Genomic DNA, 6,602 nt, shown 5'->3' with positions numbered 1-6,602 from the left:
TTTATGTGTTGTTAGATTTCTCTTGTTAAAAAATATTTGAGGGTTTTTGCACATTGTTCTGTAATTTGTTTTTCTTGTGTTGTCTTTTTCTGGCTTTGCTATTAATATGAAAGAGGCCTCATAAAATGAGTTGTGAGTGTTACTATCCTTCTCTATTTTTCTGAAAGAGTTTTTAAGACATTGGCATTATGTCATTTTTAAATATTTGATAGAATTCATAGAAGAATACATCTGGACCTGCACTTTACTTTCTAGGAAGATGTTTAATTACTAATTCAGTTTCTTGCTACATGTATATTCTGATTTAATCAGAAATTTACTTCCAGTTTGGTTATTGAGCCTAGATCCTAAGGTTCAGGCAAATTTACTCTGAAGGCCCTAAAAGTACAGAGACGTATGTATTCTATAGTCACATAGACCTCAAAGTAGCTGTGTGGAAGTAGTAAGGGATGATATCATAGGAAGTTCATAATGCACCTTAAAGCCATTTGATAGATTCGGCTTTTACTCTGAATAAGCCATTAAGGACTTAAGGTAGATATATTATATGATCACATTTAGTTATTACAGTTTATATATAGTTTACATATATTTTTAAAATACATATTCATTATCATTGCTAATAGGTTTAAACACAATATATTTTTTAATATTAAATTTTTTAACAATGATTATAATGAAATACTTAGATTGCCAATTTTTTTACCAATTTCATTGCTCATCATCCATATTGGATTACTTTGCTATCCTTCCCGGTTCCTTTTCAATTTATTAGAGGGAACTACCTTACATAGTTTATCTGCTGAAAGGTCTACATTATAAAACTGTCAGTCTTTATGGTTAAGTCCTAAACCTGTCTGACCTACAGATACAGCTATAGAATGTTAGGACTTCCATAAGTGCTACCAAGGAAAGCTTTGGCTTTAATATTTGTCTTGCATTAGTGACTAATAAATATGAGTTTGTCATTATTTCTCTTCACTTAATCAGTGACATACTTGGGAAGTCACTGAATTCTGTAGCCCTTTTAGTTACCATTTCCCTCTTACCTCTCAGTTACCTAAGATATTACACAAGCCAGTACCTTTGCCACTTGTCAGTTTGTCACCACCAGTGGAAGTTTTTTGTTTTGTTTTGTTTTTTATCATTTCAACCTCTTTTTATTATGGTAAAATATGCTTAGTATAACATTTATTATTTTAACACCGAGTATACAGTTCAGTGGCATTAAATACATTCACGATGTTTTGCAACTCACCACTACCCATCTCCAGAACTTTTGCATCATCTATAGCTGAAATTATGTAACCACTAAACAGTCATTCCCATTCCTCCTTGCCCCAAAATCTAGTCACCCTGTTCTTTCTGTCTCGATGAATATGACCATTCTGGGTACTTCATGTAAGTGGAATCATACAGTATTTGTCCTTTCGTGTCTGACATTTCACTTAGCATAATGCTTTCAAGGTTCATCCATACTTAGGATATGTCAGAATTTCCATCCTTCTTAAAACTAGATAATACCTCATTCTGTATATATCTTTCGATCCATATCTTTTGGGTTTTTTATGAAAACACCTTTGTTCTTTGCATATTACTTAGGAAACACTGGCACATGAAATGAAGTTCTTAATATGGCCCACAAGGACTTAGGGGATGTTCCTTTTGCCCACATCTCCAGATGCACACCTCACATTTCCCTCCCTAAGCTGTAACTAAATTAAACTATGCCCAGTCCCATGACGAACAATGTGGATTCCTGCCTCTGTCTTTACTCCCATTTTCCTCTCCTTCTGGGATGCTTTTTCTCTCCTCCTCTCCCCTGTTTCCTGAAGAACTCCTACTTTTCCTTTAGTATTTAGGCAAAGCATTACCTCCTCTTTGGGTACCTTCTTTCACACTGTCTCCACAGAATTGCTATCTCTCCTTTGTGCCCCTCTCATCCCATCCTTGTACATGCCCATTACAGAAGCTCTGGAATTACATGTATATCACAGTCTGTTCCAGTAGACAGTAAACTCTCTAAGGGCAAGGATAGGCAGGGAAACCTAGCACAGTTTGAATGTTTTTGCTGAATGGATAACTTGTTAACAGTGATGAAAATTGGACAGATGTCTTCCTTACTTGCTAGCAGCAGTAGAAAAATAAGTAGGAAGTTGTATTTTGAGAAACACTGTGAAAAAATTACTATAAAAATAGTAACTCTCATAACAAAAGCAAACAAGCAAAATAAACTTCTATCACATAACAAGTATCTTCCCCTCTTCCTCTTCTACCAACTCTTTAAAGAAAGCAACTGCTAGCAGTTCAGAGGTTGTATTAAGTGCCATGTTCCGTACACATATGAATACGCACGTGCATGCATATGTCCATCAATGGAAGTTTTTAACAATTGCACTGATGTTTTGTGCCAGGGAATAGTCATATTCCACCTTCAGAGCATATTAGGTTTCTCACCTTCAGCCATCTAAGTGATCAATATCTAATGACCCATCTAAGAATCTGTTTTTAAGTTCCACTCCTGGTACCAGCTTCCTTAAATTTGGTTTTGTGATGATAGCCTCTGCAAAAAAGCATTGTGTGCAGAATTTTTCCTCATGAATGTTCTAAGGATATTACCTATAAAGAAGTTGGGAAGGCAGGATTAATCAGAGAAGAAAGCAGACCTGTAATACATTAATCTATTCGCTAAATAGAAACAAAGTATGAATAATCAGGAGAGAAGCCACTTCAGTAAAGACCCATGTTCCCTTGTTCAGTTTCTGGACATTAATCCTTTTTAGGTCTTCAGTATCTATCCTAAAGCAGTGGTCATATTAGATTCAGAGGGATTACAGTAGCATCCTTGACTAGGAATTACTCAGTCCACCAGGCATTGACTCACCTGTTTCTACCTCATCCAAGGAATGCTTAAGGTTAATGACTGACAAATCAACAATATAGAAGCACATCCTTGTGCCTCAATTTGGGGCAACTTTGTCATCCCAGTTCCAAAGCTCTGTGTACAACTGGATGAAGCCTCAGTAACAACCACATTAGAGGTTCACTTTTTCCTGCTGCCCAATCTTGTTTCTTCATTTTATTTTACAGTTGTATTTCCAAATAGCACTCCACAATGATCCACCCATCTACAGTTCTCCATCTCAGAATATCTGTATCAAGTGAACATAATCTAAAATAAGTGGCATATTCTAAGAGAAGTCAGGGTAAGTCATCCTGAACAACTCAAGGGCAAAAGATAAAACAATAGGAGTCCTCATCTTCTACTTCTGGAAAATCCTTAGCATTGAGTTATTTCAGTATGCTGGATGCCCTAAACCACTTCACTAGTTTTGTTTACACCCAGTTCTTTTTCCTACTTTAACATGCTTAATTTTCTTCTTAATTCAAGGGTCATGCCTTGTTTCCTTTTGTTGCCTTAATACTTTAAAATCTCATTTGGAAATAAGCATATAGCAAAGAAATTAAAAATCTTCAGTTCTCTACAATTTTTATTATAGCTTTGACTTCTTTGAGGGTTATTCTATTCTTTAGATTCCAGATATGAAGTAGAACGATTATGGTTGTAATTGAGATCTGTGTCTGAAAGATTTGTGTAATAGTAAATCTTCTTGAGAACTAGTTATCACATAGTGCTTATCATAATATGTACTTAGAAGCTCTTATGAAGATGATATGAGCAAGGGCTGGGACACTGTAGAGAAATATTGAATGTTCCTTATGCTTTTCTTGATAATTATTCCACTTATTAATTATTTTAAATACTTTGGTGATGAGACAGAGGTTAATTAAAGAGGGATTAGAAAATATGTGGTAATGTTTTAGGGGAGTAATACCTACAAACTTCTAGGAACGTTCAAACCACTGAACTTGGCTTAAGGTTCTGCAGCAGGCTCACACAATGCTGGCAGGCATCTTGAGGTCAGTAAAGTCTTAATTTTCTATGCCAAATTGGTTTTGGTCTCCTGTAAGTTATCTGAGAACCTAAAGGAAGTTGCTGGCAATTGACAGTTATTAAAGTACATGGCAGAAAGGAGAATGGAAGGGGCAAAGAACCCTAACACACATCCTAACACACATCCTTAGTTGCATTTGGCAATTATGAATTGTCCACAAGATATGTGCTAATCACTTCAAAATAAAATAAAAAAATTAAAAACTATGCATTCAATAGGCTATTATTTTTGAGTTTTCTAATAAATATGCAGATTTTTCTAAGACATGGGTGTGAGTTGGTTGTTAATGAAGATTATGGCGTTTTGTTTTCTTTTTACAAAAGAAAAAAAAAAGCCATGCAGGTAACCTCAAATAGTGAAACAAATCCATATAGTTTTCTACTTGCTTAGCAGAAATTCTGACTAGCCTTAAGAAAGTTAACTATTTAGAAGGTTAATTTAAGGTCTTGTACTATGTTAGAAAGTCATCGTAGTAAAGTGGAAAGGTTGATTGGGAATCGGGAGTCCTGTAGTTTAGTTTCTACTTTGTCACTAACTAGCTGTATGACCTTGGGCAAATCACTTAACCTCAAGATCTCTGTTTTCTCATGTGTAAAATGAGGAGGTTGAACTACATGATCTCTAATAGTGTTCAACTAAATCTTCAACTAAATCAAAATATAGAGAACCTGATAGAAATGACTCCTATAGAACTGCTGCACATAGAAACTAATGGTGAAGACCAGAAAACAGGGAGTTAGACCGGATCCTTCACATGTGTACATCTCTTCTAAACCTAGATGTTCTGTGCAGACCATTCCTACTCATTTCTCCACAGGGGAAGGTCCCATAAAAATAAATAAAGCACTATTTCTTTTGCATATTTTTAATAGGATCAGGAGACACAATGATATTATACAAATATTTATTTACATCTGTCTGACAAACTAAGAGTTTCTTCCTCCCATGTTGGTCTTACCTTTTATTTATTTCTGATATTCCACTGATAAAGTATGACTCTAATAGGCAAAAGTGGGGAAAAAAAAAAACCCAATATGTTGCTTATGTGGCAGCAGGTAACCAAATAACAGTGTCAGTCTCTATTAGAACCAAGAGATGAAATTTATACATTTATGCTATCTCTGGGGCCATGTATTGAAAATTTTCCTCACTCCAAATGCTATTAAGAAGCAGAGAAAATGGGAGAAATCAAATGGATACATTCCAAGTTATCTTTTCTACTGAAATAAAGGTCACTTAGAATGGTCAAATGCATCCCAAATGTGTGATTAAAAATTAGATAGGATTTCTCTCTGGGTGTCACAGAAGTGTCTCCTCCTCTGATAATAAAGGGCTATCACCAGAACATTCTGAGATTTTAGGACTATCACATTACTGCTTCATCTAATAGCTAAATTCAGACTTGTGGGTCCTATTCGTTGCTAACAAATTGCTTGTAGAAAGTTTCCTCCCACTTGAGTTACTTAACAGAGGCTTCTATGTCTCATCTTAATCAGCACCATTACAATTTCTATTCTAACCACATATATATATATTTTTTTTTTGCTATTCCACTATATAAAATGTTGTCTATTATACACTGGAATGTTTCTTCCATCAAGAAGTTAAATTTCCTCAAATACATTCTTCCTCTTTATAATATAAAATGAATTTTAGCCTGTTCTGGCAGGGTTTTATTTTTTTCCCCAAAGCTTAACTTTACCAAGTAACTGGCAAAGCAATTCAATGACAAAATGCTACCCTTGAGCTAAATTGTCAACCTAGAATAAAGACACAGATAAATGAAAAGGAAAAATGACACATATTACCAAAAACTTTAGTACAAGGATTTGTAGAAGAGCAGAAAAATTAAAATAAAAACATTCTTCTTATGGAACACTTTTTAATTCATGTAAAATGATTTCTATTGTAAATAAATAGTTAATAAAAAGTTTTTGCCAATTAAAAAATACGTCTAGTAGAAAATTCAAAAATGACATACATTTTGAGACTCACTAATAAACCAAGAAATAAATATAAAAATGTTAATGAGCTACCACTCTTTAATCAAATCATCACTCAGAATTGGTAATGGTAGAAAAAAATGGAAAATCTTATATACTACTGATTGGAGAATGAAATAGTATAAGTTTTCTGTAACACAGTTTGACAAAAAAACACCAAAATCTTCAAAAATGGTTGTATATATCAATTCTCCTTCTGGGAACTAACCTAATGGATTATTACAGAAGTGAGCAAAGTTTTAGTTTTAAGGATAGTTATTATAAACCAAAAGCAATATAGGAAATAAACTTTATGCATCAAAAATGATGGTGACTGCATATAAACATGTATTAATATTTTACATGTATTCTTTTTTCACACATATATATTCATATTTCACAGAAAACTACTGAAACTATAGTGATATACTTACAAAAATGGAAGGATAGGTATAATGTATTCAGTCAAACAGGATTATGAGATTACACAGTGGTATTCTGGTCTGATTTATTCCTGTATGGTATTCCAATATCTAGCAGGGTACTTTCCCAAAACTGTGCATTACAGATTTGTTGAATGAATGATGGATAAAACTATTGAACCTTTTGAATGGATCCTTTATGCATTTATGCAGTGTAGTACTTAGATAGCAGTAGAAGTCAT

Source organism: Neovison vison, chromosome 13 (assembly GCF_020171115.1).
Source record: "Neovison vison isolate M4711 chromosome 13, ASM_NN_V1, whole genome shotgun sequence".
NCBI classification, from domain to species: Eukaryota; Metazoa; Chordata; class Mammalia; order Carnivora; family Mustelidae; genus Neogale; species Neogale vison.
This window is presented reverse-complemented; position numbering follows the sequence as displayed.